This window comes from Molothrus aeneus, chromosome 9 (genome assembly GCF_037042795.1).
Source record: "Molothrus aeneus isolate 106 chromosome 9, BPBGC_Maene_1.0, whole genome shotgun sequence".
In the NCBI taxonomy this organism is placed as follows: domain Eukaryota; kingdom Metazoa; phylum Chordata; class Aves; order Passeriformes; family Icteridae; genus Molothrus; species Molothrus aeneus.
In genome coordinates, this window is record NC_089654.1 from 23,605,940 (window position 1) to 23,616,732 (window position 10,793).

Sequence of the window (10,793 nt, forward strand, 5' to 3'; positions counted from 1 at the left end):
CAGTACCTTGGAAAGAAGCTGTGATGGGCTGGGACCCTGGGAGAAAAGGGGAAGCATTTTGAAAATAACAAAGAGTTCAGAAAGCAGCTCTTCCTCTCCCTCTCCCTGCCCCCCTCTGCAGTTACCACTGTGGCTTTTCTTGCTGGATCCCATCTCTGCCTGTGAATGTCACTGACAGACACACAACCTCCTGAAATCGCTGCCTTTTCCAGCTGAGCCCCAGGCTGTGGAGCTGGACACTGGTGAAAGAGGAGGGCTGAGGCACTGCCTGGGCCTCCCTAGCATGGCACTGAACCAAAATGCTTCCCCTGCCTTAGGCAGCTGGGAAAACATCCAAAACTTGGCCTGCAGCAAGAGCACAAGGCCTTGTTCCTCCTGCGGAGACTGAAAAGGGCTCAGCCTGCTGAAGAGGTGAGGCAAAACTCAGCCAAAAAGGACAGAAGCTATCTGAGTTGCCAGGAACAGCAACCTGGCGCTGTGCAACCTCTCTCAAGCTGCTCAGCTTAGGAGAGTGTGCAGAACCAGACAGAAAATGCACGTTGGGTAAGGACCAGTCAGCTATAAGACACAGACAAGGATCTGAGTATTAAACCATTTAATTCTCAAACCACTCACATGCATAATGTTCTTTTACACAGTGTTAAAAGAAAGAAGAAAATGCATTTTTTTTAATACAAACAGAATTTCAAGTATACATTTATAGAATTTTCCAAGATTCTTACCCAAGTTGCTAAGTTCTCATTCACATTGTTCTTAAAGCTGTCCAACGAGAGCGCTTTTTGCTAAACTGCTTTCAATGCAATTGTACAGTCCCCTCTACCTTGATTTTATTTCCCCCTTTCCCAACTCTGGTTTCCCTGCCACCCCTGCTCACCCCCTCCAGCAGTGCTGGCTGTCCCTGGACACAATGGCCATGGAGCTTCTGTTTGCCAGTGTCTGCTGGAAGAGGAAAAGGGAAGCAGTCATGGAGGGCCAGTTTGGAAACAGCTTGGAAAATCACTGAAGAACAGTCTGATATCCACAAGTTACAGCAGGCTTACTCTTCAGCCTACTCCAGACTAGTCTGAACACTGACTTTTTAAAATTGAAATAAGGACTGCAATCAAAAATAAAATAAAATAATAAAAAAAGAATAATTAGTACAGCAGGAAATTTCTTAACTGTGAAAGTAAGTCTTGAGTGTTAGGACACCTGTCCTAAAAAAGTTTGATTTATAGGTCACTAGTTGAAGGTGACAGCACAATTTCTGTTACAGATGGTTACTCTGCAAACCAGCTCAGAGCAGAATCAATGTGGGACACACAAACTTGGATTAAAAAAGAAAAAAAAAAACCAACAGAACTGACGAGGGCTCCATATTCACGTTATGGAAACGCCCACAACCCCAGTAACAGCTTTCTCCTGGCTTTGCTGCTCAGCTCAGCCCTGGGCTGCCAGCTGGGTTGGAACTGGGTGCAACTTCTGACCTGTTAAAAAATGGGCTTTAAATCTTCTTGATAGGCCAAGGGTGGGTTTCTGCTGCAAGATTCCAAAGTCTCCTGCCAGCCACCAGCCCCACGGGTGCCTGGGCACGGCGGGGCTGCTCCGGGCAGCGCGGGGGCCGTGTGGGCCCGGGGGGCTGCTGGAGGTAGAGCTGCCATGGCCAGGTTTTGGCAGCATTGCTCCCCCCGGGCTGTGGCTGCCCAGGAGCTGCCTGCCTGTACAGCTGTGTCCCCAGCCAGCCACAGCTGTACTCCTCTGACGAGTTAAAGTGCATTGTGGCAGAAAAGGGTTTGCTTTTTAATTTTTTTACATTTTTTTAAATTTTTTTTTTAAAGAGGAACCTATTTAAAGTGCTGTTCTAGTTTGGAAAGGGACTGTTTAGAAAAAAAATGGCACCTTTTCACATGAGAGATTTGCTCTCTGTATGTATATATATATATATAAATTTGCAGAGTCAGATCTGCTGACTAATGAACAACATCAACATATAAAAGTGTTTGTATTTTATCTTATTGCTTTTTTTTTTTTTTTTTTTTTTTTTTTTTTTACTGCTGCCTGCTGCCTTGGAGGCAGGAGGGAGATGGATTCTCCTTTACCTTTGCCACCATTAACTGATTTCCCAGTGCAGGAATGGCAGGAATGTGGTCTCACAGCTCTGGCCCAGGGGACAGTTCACTATCACGCCACACATGGGAGGTGACAAAGTCCTCCTGAACTGTCACAGCCCCATGGCCAACCTGCAAAGGGTCACAGTAAGGAACTGGAGGCCAAGAAGGACTGTGGACCCCAAGGGACTCCTGTTGCTCCTGCCAGATGCCATTTTCATTAGAGTCACTTTACAAAGCAGACTTGCATTTCTGAAACACAGAGGTAAGGAAAACAAATCTCTTTAAAGTGAAAGCTTTGCTGCTAGAGTGTGTAGTGTGGTAACCTCAGCACTCCAAGAGAGAGAGGTAGTTACTGTCCCGTGAATACACTGCTGCTTAATGCAACTCCATTTCTGGAGGGATTGCTCAAAAGAAAAAAAAAAAAAAGAGAAAAAAAAGAGGAAAAAAATCCTGTGCTCTTTATTAAGTTATCCCAGTTAAATCTTTCTGGTGAAGATATACTTGACTCTTTCCTCTAAGAGGCTTTTGTATTTTAGAAATTGATTGTCAGTTAAGTTTGTTACAAGATGAAATTTGATTAGCAAATTGTTATACAAAGCCACTTCCCTTGTTAAATCTTACAATTCTCTCTCCCACTACTCAACTATCCATGCCCTGTTTGGGGGTCACATCCTTTCTGCTCCTGCAGTAGGATAGTATTTCCTGCTATGAGCAGTTTTAATGGAAAAATCCAGAGTTTTAAAAAGAGCTACAGATATCATATTCACAGTGTTGTGCAGGAAAGGTGGGGTGACACCAGGGAAATGAGGGGAGCTCTGGGGACAATGGGGACACAGCTCATGGGAGCTTCAGCTAGTGTTCACACACTAGAGGCTTGGGAAAACTGCATTCGTTCCCTTCCCTTTTCAGACTAAAGCAATGCTTTGAATACCTTGCTTCCATTTCCATGAATTACCATCTGATCCAATCTTCTCATCCTTGGCTAATTCTCCCTGCAAGTGTGAGGCACGAGGTGAGGAATACGTTACTGCAAGAACACACAGGTGCATGTTATTCTCCTCCTCATTCAGCCTCTAAAAGACCTTACTCACCAAAGTCTGTTTTGCCACCCAGGATTGCTCTTGCCTGTCCTAAATGTCAGCCATGTTACCCACCAGCACAAAAGAACCATGCCTTATTTGAACACCACCACTTCCCTCTTCCTTCCCAATGTTCCTTACTGGCACTTGCCCTGCGACAGCACAGCCCTGGAAGCTGTGTGGTGCCAGCTTTCTGCCCAGGCCAGTGCCTTAGAGGGGAACCCCAAGGAATTAGTTTTAAGCAAAGGCTATGACAAAATTCTACTCTCAATCCTACCTGGGCTGCTTCCCCCAACAGCACAACCCTGGCTTAGGAAATCTTCTAAAACATCAGAAAAGTGCCTGCATGCCTACATCCTCCTTCCCTGCATCTCTGGTGGAGATCCAGGCTGCCCTGTAAACAGCCCTTGCAAACAAACATTGACTGAAAGAACATCCTGGGGCTGGGGACAGCCACAGTAGGGCTTGGGGACAGCCACAGTGGGGCTGGCGCTTCATGCCCCTTCCCGAAATCCAGTCTGTCAGTCTGAGAATTGCACTGTCCATTTGTTAGTGTCACCCAGTGCTGCCACCCTCCTCCCACTGGCCTCTTGCAGGCAAGAGCTGTGTTCAGTTAGCAATGCACAGGCAAGGAAGGGTTCAAGGAAAGCTTCACAGTAATTCAGAGAGGTTTCTTAGACATGTAAACTCTCAGAAAACACTCTCGGAGGCACAAACCTCCATATCAAACCAATGCCCAAGGCGTGTAGATGAATGAGCAGAGCCAGGGAAACCTCAAGAAACAGCTTTTAAAACTTGACCAAATGGGGAACCAATTAATTGGCATCACCAAGTTAAAATTTGTCTCTCTCAGACTAGCTTTGTGACTCCTCCCCCTGCCCCAGACTCAGTAACTTCTATTGGAATTGTAGCAGAAGACATCCCTGCCCCTGGCAGGGGGGTTGGAATAAGATGAGCTTTAAGGTCCCTTCCAACCCAAACCATTCTGTGATTTGAGTAACTAATTTAAACTGTATTTTATCTTTTTATACTGCCATTTTCTATGTCCAGCAGTAAATTAATCAATCTAAGCTCATTTTTCATTTCTCATTTGTTTCACAGTTTCATAGCCAATGATATTGGGTCTGACTGCAAAGGTAATGGGAAGGTTTAAATAAATAAGTCTCACTGCAATATAAAAATAATGCAGCCATTTCACCATAGATCTGAGGGGAAGGTTGTTAGGTATATTATCAAAAACTAAGCTAAAAGTCTGCAAAAAAATTAATGCACTGATTTTTTTTTAAGTACTGCCTTAGGTAAATGCAGTAAAATAATAAATCAGAATATGTCAGATTAAACAAGGAACTTACACAGCAGTATTTAAAAATACCTGAACATGTTTCAAAAGCTTAACTGATACAAACTAGGAAGGCCAGTAAAGCTGCCAATTTTACATGATAAAACTGAAAAAAAAAAGGTAACAAAAATACAGCTTGGCGCAGTGTAATGGAAACAGGAACTTGGAGGCTGCACTCTCCCATGGTGGAGATTTCCCAGCCTCTCTGGACAACCTGATCCAATGCTGTTTGACTGTACTCATGGTGAGATAATGTCTTATCATACCTAACCTGATTTTCCCTGGTATAAACTGCTGCCTACTGCTGCTCCTCCTTCCACCATGTGCCTCCAGGAAGGGTCTGGCTCCATCTTCTCTGCACCCTTCCCTGAGCTGTGGAGTTTAAATAGGAAAAATTATATAGGTAAAGGAGAAAGCACTGAAACAAAAACAAACTTCAGTCTTCAACACTTGCTAGAAAACTCAGAAAATGGCACTTGGAAGTCTAGTACTGCCCCTTCCACTCTTCACTTCCCACCCTTCAGTTCCTTCCAATGGCATTTTTGAAATGCTCACAGCAAGTCTTGCCCCCACAGGGGACTGAGCCCTTTTCCTTCTTACTATTCACAGCTCCAGCAAGGAAACACTGGTGCTGCTTAGCTCTCATGTGCCAGGATAGGCATCTTTGGACACCTGTGTCACAAGGCAGCAGCATTTCCTGCATGCTCCTGCCCCTGTGCAGGTTCTACACCCAGCATTTCCCTGCCCACAGCATCCATGGCATGCCACATACATGCACTACCTCTTCCCAGTGATGCTGTGCTGCTGTTCTACCTCTCTACCCATTCCCCTGTGTGGTTCCAGGGCCACCAGCACCAGCCAGGGCTGAAAGCAGATAAGCTCTCTCCTTATTTCAGCTCTCTTCCTCCTCCCTAGAGGAAGCAGAGCCACGGCCAAGCCTGTGGGACATATTAGAGGTGAATTTGCTCTTAGCACTTGCTAATTCCTCAGAAAGGTAATTACTCCCTGGCACAGAAAAACCAGCAAGATCTCATCTTTGAACCCATTATTTCTTCCCATTGGTGACAGCAGAACATGTGCCTTTACAGAAGTTATTAACCAACCCCCAACTTCTAGACACCACTAAATAGCAATGGCTCATTTCCTAAAACTTTAAATTACACACTAAATACATCAGTGGCTGGTTTTGTGGCTTCCTCCCCAGCTCCTGGCTGTGCCAGGTCACAATCTGATTTTCTGCTTTCTCTCCTTTTATTTCTAGCTTTGCCAGAACATCCTTGTTTTACAACAAAACTGTTAAGGACCATGAAGAACACCTTCAGAAGGCCCCACTATCCAACTTTACTCAGCAAGTTTCAAATCCTTTCAAGGCTGCAACTCCCCAGCAGCACAAGTTCTTAAGTCTTACTCCTATCCATGTTTTTGTCACCAAAGACCTTTCAAAACTCCCACCTAAAAAAAGGTTCCTCCTATTTCAGAGAGACATCATTTCACAAGCTGTAATACTTTGGTTTACAACTAGATTAAAATATAAATTAAATAAGAATAATGCTAAAGGAGTTTATATTGAAACACATTATATTTGTTTCTATATATGTATATACAAGTATGTGTGTGTGCACTCCCTAATGACAGCTAGAGGAAGCAAAAGTCATTCTCCAAAAGCTTCTACTCTTCCAACTAGCATGGTCAACTTATCCATTGCAACAATTCCCTGTGCATAAAAGCTAATGAAGCACTGGAAGGTGGTGCTGGTGACCAGCTGGATCACACAGACATTCAGGAACAGAAAGAATAAATTATAAGAAGCAGTAGTAACTTGTTCACAGTTGGGATGAGGATAATGTTATGGGAAACCTGAATTGTCTACAGTTCCAGGAATAAAAAGCCAAAGCTCACTGAAAGTTACAGATACATTGCAGTTAATCCTAAAAGCAAAGATCAGATCTGACACAAAGAAATGGCAGAAATCATGTGGAATTTCTCCCAGCAGCCTAAACTCTTGTACCATCAGATTCAGCAGGAAGCTTTCCAATACCTCCAATAAAACCAGAATTCATCCCAGGGATGCTCTGATCACTGCCTCCATCTCAGCAATGCACATTTTCCCAAGGAGAAGATGCCTTGAAACCAACTCAATCCTACATCCAAAAGAAAATGCTCCCAGTCCTTTCTTGATTCCATCAGCCCAAAGTCACATTCAATGTCTCCTAATTCCCAGCCTCTGTGTTCTTCTATGTTTGCCAAGCCAAAGCCTTTCAGCAGATGGAAATATTTTAGAGATGGTAGCACTCTTCAGATAATTTTATAACCCTCTTGGGTGGGTTTCAGGTTAGGAATAACCTACATTTCTAGTAAGACTAACTGCAGCAAAACTTTGGTCTGCTGCATTTTACAGATTATAAAACAAAACAAAAACAAACAAACAAACAAACCTCCACAGCAAGTCTACTCCAAATCTACTCTATTCCAAAATGTTCTGGTAGACTTTAGTTTCAAGAAGCAGCCAGTATTGTTTGCATAGTTCTAAATTCTATTTGGTTACAAATATATACACACATATACGTACACAGGTACATATGTATTTTATATTAAAATATCATTTGAATGACAGTGATTAAAATAAGGATTCTGAGCTCCTCTTTAGGCCCTTTAACTGCAGCTATCAAAACTCTGTGCATGGCTCTCACCTTGTGACAGGAGCAATGCTCACCACAATTATTTTGCTATGGTAGTGGATCCCAGGCTTTCCAGCTGCAGTCCTGGCCACAGACTCAGCTCCCAGGGAAAACTCAGAGCCCAGACCCTGGCAAAAAGTCTCCTTGAATTATAGCTTCTTGACTTATGGAATAGTATGGGTTGGAAGGGACCTTTAGAGGTCATCTAGTCCAACCATCTTGCCATGAGCAGGGACTTTTCCCATCTCCAAGATATTTCCAGCAGAGCTTGAACAGCATTTAATGTTACTAATTGCAGAAACATTTGGATGCTGACACGGCTATATTGGCAGGCATGTCATGGATCAAAGAGGAGAGTTTAGTAAAGTTTAAATAATCTTAAGGGCTGTTTTTTGTTGGTTTTCAAGATGCACAATCCTATCTACCTCCCAGGCCACCTTCCACCCAAATCAGTTTAATCAGCTGCACCTTTGCAGCTGTCTTCCTATTTATTTGTTGGATTCTGCAGGACAGATGAAGTCAGCAGCAAATAAAAGCTACGACTCTGCTCCTGCAAAGGCCTTGTTAGGGCTCATCCTTGGGATCCTTGTTAGGAATCACCCAAAAGTAGCAAGGACTCTACTCCAAAACCAAACTGCTTGGAATCACTTCCTGAAATGGGCATCCCACAGTTTAGTGACATTCCTATTGCAGAGGTGTGGGATGGAAACGCAGCCACGGAGCTGTCACAAAATGAGAGCAGAACAAGCAGGGAGAGCTGTCCTGTCCATGTATTTCAACCTTGAGCTCACAGAGGGCTGAAATGTTGGCTCTGTGCCCTGTGTGCTGAGCCAGCCCCATGATGCTTTTCAGCTTGTTCCCAGTGCTGTTCCAGCTCTGTAGAGCTGTCAGATGGGAACGGGGTCAGTCGCTGCCGACCTCTCTGCGTTTAAAACAGCAGCAGAGACACAACATGCTTTCTGCTCTTCCCAGCACTCAAACTAAAGTTAAATTATACAGGTCACAGCTTGAGAATATTGTAGAGAAGATGTAGGAAGGTCCAAGGACTGAACCTGATGGTGGATAATGCTTAGAGGACGAGGAGGGACTGCCCACTTGCACTGGCTGCTCTACCTCTCACCAGGCTAACCCTGCATCTTACTAAGCTAGCTCTAAGCATGTCCTCAGCCTTCTGCAACAGATTCACATTCCACAAAGCCTCTCATTCATCCCTCTCTAGCTGCTGGAAATACAAAGCACAATTTGTTCTCACATCCTCTCATTGCATTTTGGCCTTCTCCTTTTCCCAGCGTCACATCAGTCATCCTCCTGAGACAAAGAGGTTTAGCTTTTCTCCAAAGCAGCAACACAGTATTAACACAATTCTTGCTATTTTCACAGCTATTCACAGGTAACCTGGCAGCAGCAGGGAACAGCCGTGGCAACCATCATGTCACTTGGCTTGACACTTGGCACCAGGGCTTGCTGCAGGCTTAAGGAGATAACCACAACTCTTCACATTTGGGAGGTGAGTTCTTTGACAGCAAAGAACTAAGAAATATGTCCACCTCCAAGAAAGAAAACTGTAAAACCAGAGTGTGTTCTCCCTATTGCCTGAGGCAAGAAAACAAATGGGTTAGTAAGCCCTAACTCTAAAGCAGACAAAAATGCTACGTACAGAGGTATTAAAACACAAGAGTTCTCTTCACATCCTCCTTAAATCACAGTTGAAATCACAGTTTTGGCAGAACAAGATGCAGCTAGATGTGGGAATGCAAAGCTGTGCCTCAACCCATCACAGAAGCATTCACACTTGGAAAGTTGGCATCTGATTCTCCACAGCTTTGGTGCAACCGTAAAGAGCCACACCAACGCAGAGGCAACAGGACACAGTATCATTCTGTTAGGGAAAGCACCTCTAAAGTAGCTACACCACTGCCAGAAAATTCACATGAGGTTTCTCCATACCGTACAGCACCTCCAACCCCTTTTTTCTCGAACCTTGGTCTCATCTGCACTCAGGAAGTCGACCCTTGAAAGAAATGTTCAATAACGATTCCTTCAGAACTGGTTCCACTGTCTAGTGCAGATGAGCCTGAACTGGTTTCAGCACTGTTCAAGAAATATTAGACATCATGAATCCCACACATACATACACATCCATTAAATGTACAGAAATAATATCAAAATGATTCCCACTACCATACCTTATACTGACTCTAGCTACAAGCTATAAACTTCACCTCAGCGAGGCCTGGGCAAGAATATTGGCTCTTTTGCATGCAATCAGAAATTATCATTTATACAGTGGCAACCTCTGCACAAAAAAAAAAAAAAACAAAAAAAACCAACCAAAAAACAAACCCAAAAAGAAAAGCAAACATAAAGGAGGAAAAAATAAAAACCTTTCACAAGCTTTGTTTTCAGCCTAGTAAGGTATGAAGGACTAATTTCATGGTTTTCACCAGGCCACTTGAAGTAGTGAATCAGCAAACAGGACGCACTGCTGGCATCCTGTACTGTTTGGATGCTTCTCCTTTCACAGTATTGATACAGTAAAATAAAAACCTGCTCAAGAAACTCACAGCTATGCCATGGGAGCGAAGGCATTCACCATTTTATGTCAGCCTTTCTTCACTATGGTTGCCACCTGTCTCAGAGAAATGTTGCTTCTGTAGCAGTTACTGCACCTTCACCCTTCTCTTCACAGCAAGCTTAGCAGGGAAACTTTCCCACTATATTTTTATATAATATATGTATATAAATAATTTTATGTTTTTATAGTTTGGTAGTATTCTTTTAAAATTTCTATTTTAAAACACTTAAAAATCTTTTAAGCAACTAAAAGTAACTTTTTATGCTCTCTAGTGTGAACAGGATAGGATTTCAAAGTTTTTAACTTTTTTTTTTTCATTTTTGGTAACTTCAAAAGCTATGACTAAAGCAGCACATCTCCACTCCTCCCTGCACCTTGATTGCAACAAAACCTACCTTGGCCACCCTCTCACCTCATCCTCTGCCACTGCTCTCTGGCAACCTCAGTGTTTTGGTACCGTGATGTTTGACCTTTGCCGGGAAACCTGACGGAGCTGGTTGTTTGGGTGGCCAAATCACTCCCTGTGTGATGGATGCCCTTGACAGGAGAGGAGGAAGAAGGCACAGAAGGAAAACGGAGGTGAAATATCAGTTTTCCTGTTTGAAATGGTCAATGAAATGGTACTTTGCAGGTACCCAGCTCAGAACACCTGCAAAAATTCCTCTTGTAGGATCACATCTCTGTTACACGTGATGCTGGCACCGAGCCCTTTCCCACACACAAAAACGCACTAGAGCCACATCTCTTTTTGAGAGAGAGATGGGAGGAACAGTGAGACTCCTCACACATAAAAAAATCTATAAATCAAGGCAAGAATACATCACCCTTCTCCAAATAATTCCCTCCAAAGGGGCAGGAAAACGATCCCAAGTACCAATTTGCAGATGGGGAAAGCGAGGGCTGGAGATGTTTCCATGCGCCCAAAACTGCAGTCAGACAACAGGCCAAGCTTTATTGTCACTTGGTCAGTCTCCTGCCTGCTAAGCCCCAGCTCTAACTTCTCATCCAGCTTTCTTGCTGAAGCAAGATGAA